At 45.0% G+C, this 20,704-nt stretch overlaps 1 protein-coding gene and 1 pseudogene across 5 annotated transcripts in view; both read right to left on the bottom strand.

Annotated features, from left to right (window-relative positions):
• Positions 1-20,704, bottom strand: part of SERINC5 (serine incorporator 5) — a 149,888-nt gene that overhangs the window by 73,286 nt on the left and 55,898 nt on the right. The window lies entirely within an intron of this gene.
• Positions 3,882-5,205, bottom strand: LOC129527927 (uncharacterized protein K02A2.6-like; annotated as a pseudogene).

Here is a 20,704-nt window from a genome sequence, read left to right as displayed (position 1 = left end):
CCCAAAACAAAAGTTACACCTGTATGAGTAGTGTCAATAACGAGGAGGTAATATTGCTTTGAATCTCTAAAAGCTACATTCATGGAGAAGCCATACCACTTCATTCATCAGGCTGTTTCATTCACACAGGATTTATTGCTCTAAAACATTCCTTAAATTATTTTCTTCCCCACCTTCTCTCTTCTACTCCATCAGCAACTCTAATTCCTGAACCACATCTTCCCCATAACACATGCACATTAGCACCTCTTTCATCTATACCAGCCCATCTTTCACCTCTAGACCTTTCTCTACCTCCCTACCTCTCTCTTTTTTCTTCCTCCAAAAGCCATTTCAAGGAGAATGCTAACAGCAGCAGGCTGAGCCACCATCCCCAACAAATCCCCTCCCTTGTTTGCTTACTCCAGAATCTGGAATGTGGCCAGGGCCCTTTAAGGTTCATCAAAGGGTGAGTACATCGACATTGTATATTCATCAAAAACAGGTAAACAACCCCCCTGCTCCAAATCCTAATCAAGGCCTCCTTTATACTCTGTGGGTGACTTAGCACATTTAGTTTTCAGTATGTGGTGAGTATTTTTGGGCAAAGAACCTCCAAGATGAACAAGCTAGCAGGATTCTGGCAAGGGGAATTTACTCCAATTAAATATTTGCTGTTCCAAAGTCCACCCCACTTTTGGAAAAAGAAAAAATACATCACATACAAATTCCACACCACAGGGTGAAGGGAACGTGCCTGCTAAGGGTGTTACCTCTTAAGTCTGGCTCTGGGCACCCAAGGACAGGGCACTTAAGCCAGGCTCACACACTGTATGTTGTTTCTTTTTTTTCATGCAGTCTTGCTCTGTTGCCCAGGCTGGAGTGCAGTGGCGCAATCTCGGTTCACTGCAACCTCCGCCTCCCGGGTTCAAGCGATTCTCCTGTCTCAGCCTCCCAAGTAGCTGGGATTACAGGCATACACCACTATGCCCAGCTAATTTTTGTATTTTTAGTAGATGGGGTTTTGTCATGTTGGCCAGGCTGGTTTCAAACTCCTAACCTCAGGTGATCTGCCTGCCTCGGCCTCCCAAAGTGCAGGGATTACACGCGTGAGCCACAGCACGCAGGCTGTATGTTGTTTCTATACAGACCCCTGAGAGCAAGGCGTTTCCCTCCAACCCTCAAAGCAACCAAACTCAAAGCCACAAACTATCAAGTAAGAATAAACAGCTCATAAGACTTCCAATCCTAACTCCACTGCTAACTTGAGCTAGCTACACACATATACACCCTGAGCCTCAGTTGTGCCATCTGTAAAATGAAAGAATACCGACACTCATTTCATGGAGTTGCCTGAGAATTACATCAGATAACACCTGTGAAGTGCTTACCACGGTTCCTAACCCATAGTAGTCATTAAGTTAACTTCTTTAATTCTAAAGCACTATTATGTTATATTTCATGCACGTCCGGGTGAAGGGACCACCAAACAGGCTTTGTGTGAGCCATAAAAGCTTTTAATCACCTGGGTGCAGGCGGGCTGAGTCCAAAAAGAGAGTCAGTGAAGGGAGATAAGGGTGGGGCCGTTTTATAAGATTTGGGTAGGTAAAGGAAAATTACAGTCAAAGGGGGTTCGTTCTCTGGTGGGCAGGAGTGGGGGTCGCAAAGTGCTCAGTGGGGGAGCTTTTTGAGCCAGGATGAGCCAGGAAATGGACTTTCATAAGGTAATGTCATCACTTAAGGCAAGGACCGGCCATTTTCACTTCTTTTGTGGTGGAATGTCATCAGTTAAGGCAGGGCAGGGCATATTCACTTCTTTTGTGATTCTTCAGTTACTTCAGGCCATCTGGGCATATATGTGCAAGTCACAGGGGATGCGATGGCTTGGCTTGGGCTCAGAGGCCTGACATTCCTGCCTTTTTATATTAATAAGAAAAGTAAAACAAAATAGTGTTGAAGTGTTGGGGTGGTGAAAATCTTCTGGGGGGTGGTATGGAGAGAGAATGGGCGATGTTTCTCAGGGCTGCTTCAAGCGGGATTAGGGGCGAGATCTTGTGGTAAGGGGTGATATTGTGGGGTTGTTAGAGAAACATTTGTCATATAGAATGATTGGTGATGGCCTGGATACGGTTTTGGATAAACTGAGAAGCTAAACGGAAGATACAAGGTCCAAATAAAAGAAGGAGAAAAATGGGTATTAAAGGACTAAGAATTGGGAGGACCCAGGACATCCAATTAGAGAGTGCCCAAGGGCATTCAGTGTAATCACTTGCTTGGTTGGCAAGTTTTTGGGCTCTATCCTTGAGTTTTTTTATGTAGTCATACACCAGGCCAGACTGATTTAGGTAAAAACAACACTCTTCATTTAAGAATATACAGAGTCCTCCTTTTTCAGCGGTGAGTAACTCAAGGCCTCGGCGGTTTTGGAGGACAACTGCAGCTAAAGAGTCAACTTGGGCCTGGAGGACTGATAAAGTTTGTGATATGTCTGTGATGTTAGCAGAGAAGTCATTAGACAGGCTACAGGTCGTGACAGACGTTGAAATGCCTGCTATTCCAGTACCGAGAGCAATAGTGGAGGCAGAAAGTCCTAAAACCAACCATCAAGGGAATTAGTGGAATAACTCTTTTGTCGTGTCGGTGTCATGAGGGGAACAGGGAGCTCTTCGGTCCCATTTGCAAATTGAATTTTGGGGGTAAGGAAAACTAGTGTGCATGTGCCTGTCCAATTAGCAGGTAGACACAAGTAGGTAGAGGATCCACAGAGGAAGAAGAGACCTTGTGCGAGGCAAAACTGGAGATGTAAAGTAAAAAGGTGAGAAGCAGTGCTGAAAGGGGTGTCTTGTACCCAGACTCCTAGGGATCCAGCTAGGGCGGCAGCTGTCAGAGGTTGTAATGGGAACTGATGGGGTAACTGCGTAGAGCCGGAGGTTCGATTTTCATGGTGTACGAGAAAACGTTGAGTATCCACGAGCAACCACTCACTGTTATTTTGGGGGCTGGGTATAAGTAAACAAGAAAAGGGCCTGGGAGGAGAGTCTGACGAGCAAGGGGAAGATAGCCAATGATGGAGTGAAATACAGGGTAAGTGTCTTCCTAAGCAATAATTACTGCTAACGTTTTTAAGTTTGTCAGTATTGATAGAGGGCTTGTCTGTAATATGGAGCTGGAAGGCTCCAATTGTTTCAGTGATGTGTGTAGTTGGGCTTCGGAGATGAAGAGTAAAGGAACATCGAGAAGGTGAAATATTACATAGGGGAATTCCAGTGGGTCTTTGCTGAGAGATACATAAAGGAGCGGCCACAGGAATAGTAGTTTGTGTTGTGAGAGGTCCAAATATGGGGGGAGTAGAGTTGATATAAGGAGAAAGGTTTTTTAAATGCGTGCAGAGGAGGGCGGCAGCTTGCTGATGTGAAATGTTTGGGGAAGTCTTGCTGGACCTGTCTAGAAAGTAAATGAGTTCTTTAGGAGGGTAAAGGTGAGGGCTGCTAAAGGAAGTTCAGAGGTGTAAGGAGACAGGAGATGTTGCCCAGTCTGTCTGTAAGGTGGGGACAGCTATGTAGGCACTGGAAGAAAGGGAAACGCAAAGACAGCAGTTGTTCGCTAAGGAAGGATTAGAAGCGGCTAGGAGAGAATGGGTAAGGTTGATAGTGTGGTGGAGATAGCTGGGGAGAGGTAAAGGGTGGCATAAGAATGGGAATGAGAATAAGAGTGAGTATAAAAGTAAAGAACAGAACTTCATCAGGGTGGAAGTATTGAAGGGTGCCCTGCCAGCAAAGATCATCTACCCACTCTAAGAGGGAATTAAGAGTGGCGGTTTGGGGATAGCACCAAGAGATATCAGCTGTGATGGCGTGAAGAAACAGTGTAAACTGGCAGTGTAAACAAGAGTAGGGCATTTATAAATAGTTGAGAACGGAGAATAGGAGTATGACTAGACAGAAAATAGTAGGGATGACAAGTTTTTTGAGGCTCGGCCTAAGTGGTGGGGTGACTTCGTAAAGCCCTGTTGCAAAAAGTAGGGTAAGGACCAACAGACCTAATAGAATGAAGGGATGTATTAGGCTTATAAGGGTTATTACTGTTCTTCAGAAATACGAGTGAGTTTAAGGGAAGTAGGGGAGAGTACTTGTGACTTCCAGGAGGAAGAGGAGGGATTAGGCTGGCTGTCTGATGGACACAGCTTCATTCTGGAACAGTGAACCCAGTGGGGAGGATCCTGCAGGCGGACGGTAGTCAGGGTACTATAGATGACTAAGTAGGGTCCGGTCCATCAAGGTTGTAGTTTGAGGTGTCAGATTCTTAACAAGAACTGATCATCCAGCTAGGGTGTCTTCATATGGCTGGGGATCTGGAGTAGGCAAGAGAAGATTAGCAGCCTGGTGAATTTCCTGTCTAGCCTGTTGGAGGACTGGAAGATAGTCGCCTAGAGGGCTGGTGTCTGGGACGAGGTTGGGGCCAAGCAAGAAAGTGCGTCCATATAAAAGTTCAAATGGATTGTACCCTGTAGCATCTCGAGGACACGCTCTAATTCTGAGAAGGGCAAGAGGTAAAAGTACTGTCCAGTCCTTTTTAAGTTGGAGGCTGAGCTTGGTGAGGTGTGTCTTTAAAAGACCATTAGTCCATTCTACTTTTCCTGAAGATTGAGGATGGTAAGGGATATGAAGGTTCCACTGAACACCAAGAGCCTGAGAATCTGCTTGGGTGATTTGACTAGTAAAGGCTGGTCCGTTATCAGACTGTATAGAGGTGGGAAGGCCAAGCCGAGGAATTATGTCTGACAGAAGGGAAGAAATGACCACGGTGGCCTTCTCAGACCCTGTAGGAAAGGCCTCTACCCATCCAGTGAAAATGTCTACCCAGACTAAGTGATATTTTAGTTTTCTGACTCGAGGCATGTGAGTAAAGTCAATCTGCCAGTCCTGGGCAGGGGCAAATCCCGGCCTGAACAATCCCTGAGGGGTTGGAGAGCTAGCTGCTGGTCTAGCCACCTTATCAGCATAAGCGTTGCCTAGAGCAATGGGATCTGACGCCTTTTGATGCCCCTTGCAGTGAATGACCCCAGCTTCCTTTGGAAGTAAAGCGGCCTTGAGCAGAGTTTTTATTAAAGAGGCATTAATGACGGAGGACCCTTGTGCAGTGAGGAAACCTCTTTCATCACGGCACCAAACTTCATGCGCGTCCGTGTGAAGAGACCACCAAACAGGCTTTGTGTGAGCAATAAAAGCTTTTAATCACCTGGGTGCAGGCGGGCTGAGTCCGAAAAGAGAGTCAGCGAAGGGAGATAAGGGTGGGGCCGTTTTATAAGATTTGGGCAGGTAAAGGAAAATTACAGTCAAAGGGGGTTCGTTCTCTGGCGGGCAGGAGTGGGGGTCCCAAGGTGCTCAGTGGGGGAGCTTTTCGACCCAGGATGAGTCAGGAAAAGGACTTTCACAAGGTAATGTCATCACTTAAGGCAAGGACCGGCCATTTTCACTTCTTTTGTGGTGGAATGTCATCAGTTAAGGCGGGACAGGGCACATTCACTTCTTTTGTGATTCTTCAGTTACTTCAGGCCATCTGGGCATATACGTGCAAGTCACAGGGGATGCGATGGCTTGGCTTGGGCTCAGAGGCCTGACATTATATAAAAATAATTTCGGGAAGAGACTCACGTACATTACATGATCCACAAACTAATGCATTCCAATTTAAACATGGTGGGAAACTGAACATCTTAGAACTAGTAGATGCTCTATTCACTTTACCAAAGGATCTACTACCTTTGGATTGAAAGATTAACTTTCTTGTTTTGAAAAAAAAAAAAAAAAAGACAGAGTTTCACTCTTGTCGCCCAGGCTGGAGTACAGTGGTGCGATCTCAGCTCACTGCAACCTCTGCCTCCCAGGTTCAAGTGATTCTCCTGCCTCAGCCTCCCGAGTAGCTGGGATTACAGGCGCCTGCCACCACGCCTGGCTAACTTTTTGTATTTTTAGTAGATATGGGGTTTCACTATGTTGGCCAGGCTGGTCTCGAACTCCTGATCTCAGGTGATCCACCTGCCTCGGCCCCCTAAAGTGTTGGGATTACAGGCGTGAGCCACCGCGCCCAACCTGTCAGTAAGGTGAATCTTTCCTTGGTACATTTATATTAGAACTGAGGTCCAAAAAATAGCACTCACTACTTGTCCTTCAGAGACCTAGCCACCATCCAGAAGAAAGCATTCTGAAATCACAAATTAGGAAAAACATTTCCAAAACATGAAAACAAGTAATAAACTCAACAAGATGCAAGTGAGAAGAAAATTAACGTAATTTTGTTTACACAGGAGAGATGCTAGCTATGTCCCTAAAACAACTTCAATCCCAGGCAAATAAACAACAAAAAAGCTACAGGAAGACCTACAGGTCTAATTGGCCAGGCGCCCAGATGCTACAAACATAGAAAACATGTATAAGTTTTGGGAGTGGCTTCTTAAGAAATGGAGAGGAAGTAGGTGAAAGTTGTAGTTGTGTAATCGTGTTACTTGAGATTAGAAAATGCAATATTAGGCCAGGCGCGGTGGCTCACGTATGTAATCCCAGCATTTGGGGAGGCCAAGGCGGGCGGACTGCCTGAGGTCAGGAGTTCGAGACCAGCCTGGCTAACATGGTGAAACTCCACCTCTACCAAAAATACCTAAAAATACAAAAATTAGCCGGGCGTGGTGGCACACGTCTGTAGTCCCAACTACTCGGGAGGCTGAGGCAGGAGAATAGCTTGAACCCAGGAAGAAGAGGTTGCAGTGAGCTGAGATCACACCACTGCACTCCAGCTTGGGTGACAAAGCAAAACTCCATCTCAAAAAAAAGAAAAAAGAAAATGCAATATTAGCAAAGCTAATTATTCTTACATTTCATTATATTAATATCCAATTTCAAAGAAAGCTTTGGGCAGCTCCACATGAGGGATAAATTAAGTTCACAAAAACTAGAAGAACTAGATTTGCAAGTTCTGTTTAATATCCCTCACTTGAAAACGCATTTCAGAACCTAGAACGTCTCCCAGTCTGCCTCTCCCTTTTCTGATATTCCACTCATCTTCAAACTTTCCAGGATAGTTTGTTTTTCTCCATGAAGTACTTCCAGGGTCCACCACACTGATGACTTCCTGTTATTGGCCAGTGGACAACAGCCATGAAATGGGAAACACTAAAATCAGCTTCCCTCTTTCCTTACACAGCCTCTTGGCAACCAAAGCTCATTTCTCAGTAAGTGATTGCCTTTGAGGCCCTTTGGGGGATCTGGGGATATTTAATAAACAATAACAACAACCAGTACTGGCTTCTCTTTTCTTTGGGTTATCTGAGCATTTTTAATAGAAAAATCTACCTTGTATCATTATTAAAAGCCAAAAGATGAATGAAAATTAATCTCAAAAAGCATGCAAAGACTGAGACTGCGAGTTCACAGCTCCTCCTCCACCATGAGTATTTTGTCAGAATCAAACAGTCACAGATAGGATTAAGCAGCCAGAAAGCAACTCTAAGCAAACCGTTACACAATAAGCTCCAAAGGAGACAACTCCCAGAAGACTGACTAATTAATTACTATGGGAAGAAGGGCTCCTCCACAGATGCAGAACAGGATTCAACTCATTTCAATCTCCATTGAGAGAATTAGGTAAAACTGAAGGCAGAAGGCTGGGTGCGGTGGATCACGCCCATAATCCTAGCACTTTGGGAGGCCAGGGCAGGTGGATCATGAGGTCAGGAGTTCGAGACCAGCCTGGCCAAGATGGCGAAACCCCGTCTCTGCTAAAAAATACAAAAATTAGCCAGGCGCAGTGGCGGGCACCTGTAATCCCAGCTACTCGGGAGGCTGAGACAGGAGAATCACTTGAACCCGGGAGGCAGGGTTTGCAGTGTGCTGAGATCCCACCACTGCACTCTAGCCTGGGTGACAGAGCAAGACTCCGTCTCAAAAAAAAAAAAGAAATCTAACTGCAAAGGATTATTCTCAATTTTATTTGCACTTATATAAGCAAAACAATTATATTTTACTGCCAAAATGTGTAAATTATAATAAAAATACAAATAACCCAGTGTCCTTGCCCATCAATGCCTCGATTCTAACTTGATTGCTTCCCTAGAGGTGCCACTGTCCCCAGGTGTGAGGGGATCTTTCTAGACCCTTTGCTGTGCCATTATTCTACATTCATTATGTCTTGGAGGTTGCTGTATGTTTAACAGATAAATCTATTTGCATCTTCTTACATACTACATAGAATTCTAGGCTGGGCCCAGTGGCCCACACCTGTAATCTGAGCACTTTGAGAGGCCAAGTCAGGAGGATCACTTGAGCCCCGGAGTTCAAGACCAGCCTGGGCAGCACAGTGAGAGACCCCGTCTCTAAAAAAGTGAAAAAATTAGCCAGGCATAGTGGTGCACGCCTGTAGTCCCAGTTACTCAGGAGGCTGGGGTAGGAGCATCTCTTGAGCCCAAGAGTTTAGGAGACTGAGGTGGGAGGATCACTTCAGCCCAGAAGGCTGAGGCTGCAGTGAGCCATGATTGCGCCACTGCACTGTAGCCTAGCCAACACAGCAAAACCCTGTCTCAGAAAAATAAAATAAAAATTTAGAATTCTACAACCTGATTGACTCTAATTTAGTTTGTTATCCTGCTGGTAGGCATTTAGTTTTTTTCTGATTTTTTTCACTATTATAAATAATGTACAATGGATATCATCCTTATTATGTGTATCTCTCTGTTCACATGTAAAGTGTTGAGAACGACAGAAGCTGAAGTCAGCTGTATGACAGAAGTCATAAAGTTAGTACATTTAAAATTTGAACGGATACTGCCAAACTCTCCATAAGAAGGGTTTTGGAAACTCTGGAATTAGGGGTAGTAGAGCAGAAGAGAGGAGTGGAGGTGCCGGCAAGAGAGGCAGAGCTGGGGACACGCCATCTCTCAGCCAGGTACTCCTGTGCTGCCCCGGCAGGGTCAACATGTCAATCTTCCAGATTCCTGAGGGTCTTTGTAAGCACTGCCCCTAAAACCAAAGCCGGGAAGAGAGTGAATAGGACCCTCTGAGCCAAAGACACAAATCTATTTCTAACTCAAGACAACTTAAAACCACAGCTCCGGAGGTCTGAACTTTCGTTTCGGCTAGAAAATACGGCTATGGTCCCACACAGAATACAGGGTCTAACAGAAGACACTGTGCTGCCCTGAGGTGAACACGGCTGATGGAAAGATATCTCTTGAACACAGAAATGTGAAATTTGTATAAAGAGAGGACTAAATGCTGAAACATGCAGGTCTATTCTAACCACTTAGAGAAAACACACGCTTATAGTCTAAGTAAGTGAGCCTCAAATCTGCTAGTTTTTTTTTCTTTTCTTTTAATAGAGAAGGGGTCTTGCTCTGTCCCTCAGGCTGGAGTGCAGTGGCACAATCATAGCTCACTGCAGCCTCAAACTCCTGGACTCAAGCCATCCTCCCACTTCAGCCTTCCCAGAAGCTGGGACTAGAGGTGCCTGCCAACACATCCGCTACTTTTTTACTTTTTGTAGAGACAGGGTCTTAACTATGTTGCACAGGCTGGTCTCAAATTCCTGGCCTCACAAGATCCTCCCACTGCAGCATCCCCACACTGCTAGGATTATAGGTGGGAGCCACCTCACTCAGCCAAAATTAGCTTGCTTTCTTCTTAGATGTGTGGACCTGGAACGCAGTGGTAATACATTATTTGCAAGTTCAACTATTTACATAACTGTCTTCCGTACTTTTTTTTTTTTTTTTTTGAGACAGGGTCTCAGTCACCCAGGCTAGAGTGCAATGGCACAATCTCGGCTCACTGCAACCTCCATCTCCCTGGCTCAAGCAATCCTCCCATCTCAGCCTCCTGGAGCAGCTGGGACTACAGGTGCACACCATGACACCTGACTAACTTTTGTATTTTTTGTAGAGACGGGGTTTCGTCATGTTGCCCAGGCTGGTCTCGAACTCTTGGCTCAAGTGATCCTCCCATCTTGGTCTGCCAAAGTGCTGGGATTACAGACATGAGCATATAATTTGTAAAAATCCAGTGAATTTAGAGTTTGCATGTATAATCTTCATTCCATACTATATGTTACATGACATACACATGTATTACAGCCTAAAGTTTGATCATCCATGCACTCATTCCCAACTACTATGTGCAGGTATCGCTCTAAACTAGGGGGATACGGGCTGTGAATAAAACAGGTTAAAAGTTCATGCTAAAAAGAGCTAACGTTCTACTAGTGAAATGCTGTATGCACAAAACTATGCTCTACTTCATGGTTAATTCGGACTAGTCATGATGTTTGCCTTAGGCAGGACATTAGGACCTAATATTCCCCAAAAGATAGGACTCTACACCAAACCTATAACCTCAAGATTTGAGAGCCCCATTACCTGTTCCCCAGTTCTAGTGATGGGAACCAGTACATGGCAGACATTTAAGTTTCCGGCCCCAGCATCTTTCTTATATCAGACCTGGAATTGAATGATGGTGCCCAGCAGCTGGGGAACTAGGGTGCCCAGACCCTCATTTTCTCCAACCCCACTTCTTCCTGGATCACCAAAATGCTTGGTTTGGATTGTTAAAGTTTAGGAGAGGCCATTGTTTTTGACTCCTGCACTAGGCCCCAGCAGACCAGACCAAACCAAAATGAAGCAAGTTGTACTAAGTGCCACTGAATTTGGGGGCCAGTTTTCTTTAAAAACAAAAACCAAAAAAAAAAAACCACTGAAAGATTCCAGTCAATGTGAGTCTGCCTAATAAGGAAATCCTCTCTGTTTTAACCTTTTGTTCTGTTTCTGCTTTTTTTCAAGACTTTTCTGCCTATAAAGACACCCTCCTCTGCTCAGCTAACTGGAACAGTCGTTTTACTTCACATTCTAGAATCACAGATAAAATCCAATTCAACTTTCCAACTAAATGTGTAATTTCGTCTTTTGACAGAATATATAAAAAGATGACTGGCTGGGCACAGTGGCTCACACCTATAATCCCAGCACTTTGGAAGTCTGAGGCAGGAGGATCGTTGCTTTGAGCCTAGGAGTTTGAAACCAGCCTGGGCAACATAGGGAGACTCTATCTCTACAAAAAAAAAAAAAAAAAGAAAAATCAAAAAATTAGCCAGGCATCGTGGTGCACATCTATGGTCCCGGTTACTCAGCAGGCTGAAGCAGGGAATCACTTGAGCCCCGGAGGTTAAGCCTGCAGTGAGCCATGATCATGCCACCACATTCCAGCCTGGGCAACAGGGCAAGGCCCTGTCTCTAAAAAAAAAAAGAAAGAAAAAAAAAGACTTTTTTTTTTAACCTGTAAACAATTTGCCATTTATTCCAAAATGCCATATAGACATAATTACTATTAAACATGTCATACTAATTTATTGCCACATTATTCTTACCTAGTCTACCCAGTATGTGGTTCATACAGCCTAGTCAGTTACCTGCAACTTAAGCAAGAACTCTGGTACTCTGAGCACAATGTTTAGGCCACTGACGTTTCCCTTTTGAGAGAGATGGGAGAATAACTGCACATAACGCATATAAGACCAGGGAGGGTCTAACACAGGAGTCAGCCAACGACAGCCAGTGGGTCAAATCCAGCTAGCCTCCTAGTTTTATTGGAACATAGCCACACTGGTTGGCTGGCCATGCCATTGGCTGGCATATTGTTTTGGCTGCTTTTGCACTACAAAGGCGAGAGCTGCTACAGAGACCACAGGGCCTCCAGTGTGTACTAGCTGGCTCTTTGTAGGAAAAGTCTGCCCCACCCCTGCGCTACTAGGAAGAATAGCTGAGGAGTTGTGCCTACTGTTAACTGCCTAAGTACAAACGCACATTTCAAAAGCAAGTGACAACTGGTGATAACTTACTCTACAAATCAAGAGCCAAAAGAGCAGCTCCTTTGGGCTGCGGTCCAGCTGTCCCAACCCTCCGCTCCTGCCTTCTCCCATGAGACTCTTCCCTTCTTCAGGGCTGTCCTCAAATGGAACTTGGGCCTTAAGTGAATCAAATTGTGTATCTCCCATATGTCTTTTTTTTTTTTTTTTAGCAGAAAATAAAGTACCTTAATTTATCCACCCACAGAAAGTTTTTCAGATGGGGTGGGAAGGAATGGAGAGAGAATGTGTCTATGAGCTTCCAGCGCCCATCTCTGCGGCTCAGAAGCCGTCAATAGCTCGAACAGAAAACGTCCTCACATCTGTCACACAAACACACCCCATGGAACCAAAAATAAACCCCACACTGATGAAAGCCAGCATGTCGAAAGATAATTTTAGATCTATTTGAAGACTGCAGAGACTGTCTCGCTGAAATTTTAAAACCACACCACCAGAATACCCAACCCCTTATGATTATGCTCAGCCCTGCTGAGGAGGCAAAAACACTTCATTCCATTTTATAAACCTCCCAGGCACCTCAGCTCTGTCTCCAGAATGGGGAGAGAGCATTCCTGAGTTACCATGTGACCCCGAAGGTCAGCCGAGTCATATCTGAGCCAACACCACTGTCCAATATTCACTAATGGAGTTCACATATTTTTAGCTCTCAGGCACACACAGTCTAGCATCACAGGCTCCTTCCAGACACACTTGCCAAACTGCTCTCTTTTCCCCTACCTGAGGGCCAGCTCTATGGGGACAATAACTGTGTGTTACTCAGCGTCTCTGAAATCCCCAGCACCTTTCAGGGTGCTCGCCACTTGCATCTGAAAGAATGACAGCTAGGCAAGTTTTTAAACTTTTGAAGAATGAGCTCGGATTACAGTTTAATCAAGTCACAGAATCATCCTATTAAATTTCTATGCAGAGTATCAAGATTCAGCCATTCACAATATCTATGCATTGTTTCCTGTTCCCATCGCTCTGAGGCTACTTTTTCTTCCATTCTTCGTTGTGCCATTTCTCTGTTCTCTCCAGCCCCATGTTTATGATGGCTGACAATGCTCATTTCCAAAGCTTTTGTCTGTTCTATTTATCTGCAGGCTACTCCGAGGCCCTGTCTGTGGACAGTTGCTTAATAGACGCTTTATATGATTACAGAAAAAAACGTGTTAGGAAAACTTTCATTCTCACATCTTATCATTCTCTCTCGTCCATAGCCAGACCAAACCTAAAAGAGATCCAGCTGACACCTGGTGCTCCCGCAAACGTGCAGGTAATGGACCCTCACAGACCAAGGACAGTATGTATTGTTTCCAATTTGCTGCCTCCTGGCAAGCTCATTATTACTGGACCAGGATCAAACCTCTTTGTCCTTGGTTCAGGCTCAAAAAAAGACTCTCAGCAGGATATCCATTAGTTCAAATTGCTGCCTCCAGTACAAAACGATTTCCCACCACTACTTCCCGACATCCACTTGTATGGGGAAGGATAAGGCCCAGCAATGACGGCTGAGGCATAGGAGGGTACAGGGACTCCTTGCTTTCTCTCACGTTATCTCCGGATGAAATTTAGACCAAAAGATAAAACCGTTTGGAAACATATGTCTCCAGAGTCATCCTAACTTGGAGGGGAGGGAACTCAGAGGATTTAAGAGGCAAAACCTCAAAGCCAGCTCCCCAGAGGAAAATTCTAAAAGATCATGGTGAGAATTTTCCCTCAGTTCTACAATCGGCTCGAGGTTCGGTGGTCCCAACCCACTTTTAATCTCAAAAACTTCCTCCTTGATAACTTGACACATAAGGTACAACAGTACCACGAACTCAGTTGCTATGCAGAAAGAGAACTTTTGAAAAGCACTCCATCTCAGCTGGATTTTAAAAAAGCATTCCAGAATCAAAGAACTGGGTCAGCAATATTTTCTTGTTATTGTTAATTTGACACTTGTTCTGACACAAAAGCATATAAGCTGAGAATGGAGAGTTCTCCTTGAGGCTTCAATGTGCCTATGCCAGCCCCCGATGCAGGTCTCAGGTACAATGTGCTCTGAATATTCAACCAGTAAATATCAAAGGAAAATCAAGAGCCAGACTCTCCAGCTTCAGCATGAAGACCTGTCATTTTACATTGGGACAAACTGCACAGTATTTTGGATCAAAGCGGAATATTTTTCACTGATGATGGTTGTTTTAAAAAGATGGTTATACCAAACACAACCTCAAAACAAGTTCTATTTTACATGCAAAGCCACTGAATAAATAAATACTAGTTTTGTGGCTACCTCTGTTTTCTACTTCAGAATAACAGTCATCCCTTGAGCTCAGCTTTTGGTCATCACAACAGGAAGGAGGCAGATGGGAAATGTAACTAAGCTAAGATCGCTGCTGAGGGCCCCAGGCAGCGCTATTTCCAAAAGTAATACTTCTTACCACTGGGCCCAGAAGAAAGTCTAGAAAGCGGAGGAAGGATATGCTTGATAAAAGGCATTTAACTATGACTTCTGTGAATATCTGACCAACAAGCAAACCTAGTTGCACAAACAGGAGATGCACTGGCCAGGTGACCAGCAGCCCTGGGTTCTAATCCCAGATATACCTGGTGTCTCAGTTCTGACAAGCCACTTCACTTCCTGGGCCACAGCTCCTCACCTGTCAAACGACAGGTTTGTTAAGATGACCACTTAGGACTTTTCTGCTTTTAAAAATTCTTAACAATGGGCCAGGTGTGGTGGCTCACACCTGTAATCCCAGCACTTTGGGAAGCGGAGGCAGGTGGATCCCCTGAGGTCGGGAGTTCGAGACCAGCCTGACCAACATGGAGAAACCCTTTCTCTACTAAAAATACAAAATTAGCCGAGTGTGATGGTGCATGCCTGTAATCCCAGCTACTCGGGAGGCTGAGGCAGGAGAATCCCTTGAACCCGGGAGGCAGAGGTTGTGGTGAGCCGAGATCATGCCATTGCACTCCAGCCTGGGCAACAAGAGTGAAACTCTGTCTCAAAAAAAAAAAAAAAAAAATTCTAACAATGTATTCAAATTATATCCTAAGCAATATATCAATGTAACAAAATTACACTTGTACCCCCATAAATTTATACAAATTTAAAAAACAAATTATATCCTAAAAAGATCATTGTTTTCTCTGTAGAACACTTAACACCACACGTATTTGCTGTCTCTTCTCAAGGCAGAACACTTGCTATACATATGAGCTGCAGCCTTTTTCCACTCATCTCTTTAACTCGCTCCTTTAAGGGGCCTTGTTTCAGGCATTTTTGGATCCCTGGAACCAGTACAAGAAGGGCTTCCCACAAGGAATATTTACTATTATGGCTTCATATTTATTTTAATTCTTCAGGTTAAAAATAGGAAATAAAGTAGCTCATCTCCCCAGTTTCAGAGTTTCAAACATAACGGATCAAAGAACTCTGTCAACTCCAAGAACCACTGAAGTATTTTAACATGTCACTGTAAACAGACTAAAAGATGTGCTTATGAATAGCCTTTGGAAATCAAAGTTGTTTTTAAGGAAAGTAGCCACCGTATTCACCTACAGTCACTACACTGTGGTGACCCCAGAATTTAGAAATAGGGTATCATCAGGGAGAAATGTAGAAAACAGCACCTTCAGCTCAGCCTAACTAACGGGCTAAGTTATCTGGAGAAAGAAGTCTGAGGGCAGCTGGGGACATCTGGGAACTACTCAAGTTCAAACAAGGTAAATGTAATATGCAGCACCAGGGAGGGTGGCGTGGCCGAGTCACCATGACTGACTGGAATGCAGAGTGGAAGCCTGAGACTTTTATGACCTGTCTGGGGAAAAGTATGCACAAGATCTAGAAAAACGGGGATGCAGGAAGAAAGAATCTACCAGTGTCCTCAGCACTGTCCTGAGTGAAGGGTGTTTTTACAAGCAGATGCACATATGGGGATGATCAAAGCCAGAAATGAACAAGCTGCCCCAGGGGAAAGCAAGTGAGAACGGGAAGGGCAGAGGGCAGTGTGAGAGGCACAGGCAAAGAGGAGATGACCACCTCACACGCACTATAGCGACTAAAATAAAAAAAAAGATGTACCATTAAGTGTTGGTAAGGGTGTGGAGAAATGTGAACCTTAATACATGACTTCATCCTGAATATCCCACATTACTGGTGGGAATGGAAAATGATGTAGCTACTTTGGAAAATAATATGGCGGTTCCTCAAAAGCTTAAAGTTACTACACAATCCAGCAATTCTGCTTCTAGGTATAAACCCAAGAGAAATGAAAACATATGTCCATACAAAAATCAGTACACGAATGTCCACAGGAGCATAATTTATAACAGCCAAAAGGTACAAACAATCCAAATGTCCATCAACTGACAAATGGATACATAAAATATGTTACAGGTATATTTACAATCGCAACACTTTTGGAGGCCAAGGCGGGCGGATCACTTGAGGTCAGGAATTCGAGGCCAGTCTAGCCAACATGGTGAAACCCTGTCTCTACCAAAAATATAAAAAATTAACCAGGCCTGGTAGTGCGCGCCTGTAATCCCAGCTACTCAGGAGGCCGAGGAAGGAGAATCGCTTGAACCTGGGAGGCGGGGGTTGCTGTGAGCCGAGATCACACCACTGCACTCTAGCCTGGGTAACAGAGTGAAACTCCATCTCAAAAGAAATAAATAAATAAAAGTAAAATAAAATGTTATATTCATACAACAGAATATTATCTAGCCACTTAAAGGAATGAAGTACATATGCTACAACCTGAGTGTGAACCTTAAAAACATGCTAAGTGGGCCAGGTGCAGTGGCTCACGCCTGTAATCCCAGGACTTTGGGAGGCCTAGGCAGGCGAATCACCTGAGGTCAGGAGTTCAAGACCAGCCTGGCCAACATGGGGAAACCCTGTCTCTACTAAAATTATAAAAATTAGCCGGGCATGGTGGCAGGCACCTGTAATCCCAGCTACTCGGGAGGCTGAAGCAGAAGATTGTGCCACTGCGTTTCAGCCTGGGAGACAGAGCAAGACTCCATCTGTGAGAGAGAGAGAGAGAGAGAGAGAGAGAGAGAGGGAGAACGGACCAGACACAGAGGGCTATATATTGTATGATTCCATTTATACGAAATGTCTAGAATAGGCAAATCCACAGAGACAAAATAGATTAGTGGCTGCCTAGGGCTGGGGAGCTTGAGGGGAAGATGGGGAGGGAGTGGAGAGTGTAATGTGGAATGAAGGAAACAGATCTAACATGTTTCAGGCTGGGAATATCTATGGCTCTTCCTACATTGGCCTGGCACATTGAGCTCTCAGGGGAGAAAGTGAGGGCTGCACAGGTCACCCATCCTTCCTTCTCCAGTACAGGTTTTAGTGGCCCCTACTCCCTAGGAAATAAAGACTTTCCTTTCTCCTCCCTCCCCAAACACCCATGTGGCTTCCCAGGGTGCCTAAATCTGAATCTTCCTCAAACAGACGTTACACCTTGACTTAGCAGTTTGGGTTGGGAGGCTTTACTTTCTCGCCCACTTTTTTTCCCTTTGCATTCTACATTCTAAAATGGACTTTTTTTTTGAGACAGAGTGTCACTCTGTCGCCAGGCTGGAGTGCAGTGCCGGGATCTCGGCTCACTGCAGCCTCCACCTCCTGGATTCAAGCGATTCTCCTGCCTCAACCTCCTGAGTAGCTGGGACTACAGGTGCACGCCACCACACCCAGCTAATTTTTGTATTTTTAGTAGAGATGGGGTTTCGCCATGTTGGTTAGGATGGTCTGGATCTCTTGACCTTGTGATCCGCCCGCCTCAGCCTCCCAAAGTGCTGAGATTACAGGCGTGAGCCACTACACCCGGCCTCTAAAATGGATTTTTAATCCTCCAGGTATCGAATCTCATGAGTGTGTACCTGCTTAAATTACACAGTTAATAACAAGAATGACCTGCAAAATAAATAGCCCTTATGTTTTGAGATGGGGAAATGCTCCAAGAGAAGACAGAATCATGCCTTATTCAACCAGCACAGTCAAGCTTTCTCTGAGCCAAAGTTCTCCTGGGAAAGAGGAGTTTCCCTAAAGAAAAGAAGCAGGACAAAGTCTGGCCCAGCATCCCTTGCAGTCCCCTCTTACTCAAACACAGGCCACATTCTGCAACCAAGGCAAAAACTGGAAATAACTGACAAGGGAGCTGCCCTTGCGCTCCTAACCCACATACCAAAGACCCACGCGACTCTGGCAGAACACTGGGTAGGAGGCACTTACACACTCCCATCCGGGCCGTTACAAGCATGCAGTTCTTTCTCCTCTTCCAGTCACAGTCTCAGGCACTTCCACGGCCAACAAAGAGGGGGTAAGGACTCCAGCAGGAGCCCAGTGTGCATCCCTACAAGGGGACCTTTCAACACCCGCCCGCAAGCACCGCCTGAGGATGAGGTCAGCCTCTCTTCTGTAGGCCACGAAACAAGCTGACTTTGTGGCCAGATGGCCAGCTCCCTTGTGAGGCCCTAAAGCTGGAAAAGGATTGGTTTCACCCACAGGGATCTCATTCCCTATGCAGGACACCCAGCCAAACCATTTGTAAATAGGTACATTCAGGGGACAGGCATAGAAACATTTACAAGAGCCTCTGTGAGGGACATCAGGGTTGCCCTTCCCTCTCTTCCTCCCTCTCTCTGTTCTCTGACTGTAAGTCACCCTGTGCCCACTGCCACCACCACCTCTAGGCTCACCTCCCAAAATATCTCCCTCTGTTTCCACGATATAGCCTCCTGCTCTAGAATCTGTAATGGCTTCCCACTTGCCACAGAACACATTCAAACACTTCACCTTGGCACTACAATTCCTGCAAGATGTGGTCATTTCACCTCGCCTCTCCTCTTGGTCCTTCTCCACGTGCCTCTCCCTCCTCTCTAGTCACACAGCCTCGTAGCTAAGAACACATTCAGACCAGATTCAAATCCCAACCCCACCATTTAATAGCTGGAGACCTTGGGTGAGGTACTTAAATGGCTCGATGTTTCAGTTTCCCCATCTGTAGGGCAGGGGTAATGCTAGTACCTACTGTTTAGGTGAGTACAGTGCTGATGAAGTAAGAAAATACAGGTAAAGTGCTGAGAATAAAACCTGACACATGGTATCACTCAATAATTAGCTATTGAAATAGTTATTATTACTCATACAAGTCACTTATTTCACAAAGCCTTTCCTAGCAACACCAGTGGAACATCTTCTGTTTCTCAAATGATCCATTAACAGTCAGAAAGCATAAATACTGACTGGAATTGCTAGAACTGCTTCATGGGGCAGGTTACTTGGATGGTAATCAGGTTTGAATATTATCATTATGAAATTCATGTCCTAAAACACATACCAATGGCTCCCAAATTATCTCTCCCTCTAACGTCTCAATAAATTCACCACTGTGGGATACTATCTATTTGTATAGTAATAGATTTTGTTTTTTGGATGCAGGGCTTAATTCTATTAAAGAATAGCAACTTATTAAGAGCAGGGATCACACTACATCCAGTGCACACCAGAGTTCCCACCATAGTACCACAGTGGATCATCAAACCACCTTAATGGATTTAGAAATTCAAGCTTGTTGAATTTACAAAGAGAATACTGTATTACTTAAAAAAACACAAGTAGTACATGGGAGATTAAGTGGACGCTCAGAATAAGAGTTAAAATCTACGCTTTCAGATAGAAAAACTAGCCAGCATGGTGGCTCACGCCTGTAGTCCCAACTACTCAGAAGGCTGAGGCAGGAGGATCGATTAAGCCTGGGAGGTCAAGGCTGCAGAGAGCCATGATTGTGCCACTGCACTCTAGCTTGGGCAACAGAGTGAGACTCTTACTAATTTCTGCCTTGTTTTAGGCCTTAGAAGACTTTATAACTTGGGCTGGGCACAGTGGTTCACGCCTGTAATCCCAGCACTTTGGGAGGCTGAGGCAGGAGAATGGCGTGAACCCAGGAGGCAGAGCTTGCAGTGAGCCTAGATCGCACCACTGTGCTCCAGCCTGGGTGACAGCGCAAGACTCCGTCTCAAAAAAAAAAAAAAGAAAAGAAAAGAAAAAAAAGACTTCATCACTTCTCTTCTGAATTATAAGCTCCATTTCTGGCAAGTGTGAACACCCCACGGCTCGCACTACAGTGTCTTACTGAGGAAAGAGCCAATGTTTCAAGCAGTCAGAGGGGAACCCAAATTTCACTGTAGTATCCACTATATCCAAGACCATACAACCAGAATTATAAAACCACTATGCAACAGAAAGCTTCAGAGGGCCTACTTTAATGAATAAGAATATACGAAGTGCTGTTAAGAAAATGGTTGTTTTGAAATACTTGAGTGTATTTAAAACAGCCCTAGTTTCAGGCCAGGCATGGTGGCTCACGCATGTAATCCCAGCACTTTGGGAGGCTGAGGCGGGCAGAAATCACTTGAGGTCAAGGAGTTCCAGACCAGCCCAGCCAACATGGTGAAACCCTATCTCTACTAAAGAAAGATACAAAAATTTAGCCAGGCATGGTGGCACGCGCCTGTAATCCCAACTACTCGGGAGGCTGACGTGGGAGAATTGCTTGAACCTGGGAGGCGGAGGCTGCAGTGAGCTGAGATCGCGCCATTGCACTCCAGCCTGGGCAACAGAGCAAGACTCCATCCACCACCCCCCCACAAAAAAATCATCAATCAATAAAAAAATAAAATAGCCCTAGTTTCAGCACAGGTTGGGGCAAACGTTTGCTCAGGTGTTGTCCCGGGCAATGTCATCCCTACTGTGGGCAGCTCCATCAGAGCCTGCTCCGGACTTCCCTCCACCTCCTCACTTGTACAGCTGGGAAGATGCAGTACGGAGTGG

The sequence above is a fragment of the Gorilla gorilla genome, chromosome 19 (genome assembly GCF_029281585.2).
Source record: "Gorilla gorilla gorilla isolate KB3781 chromosome 19, NHGRI_mGorGor1-v2.1_pri, whole genome shotgun sequence".
In the NCBI taxonomy this organism is placed as follows: Eukaryota; Metazoa; Chordata; class Mammalia; order Primates; family Hominidae; genus Gorilla; species Gorilla gorilla.
This window is presented reverse-complemented; position numbering and strand designations above follow the sequence as displayed.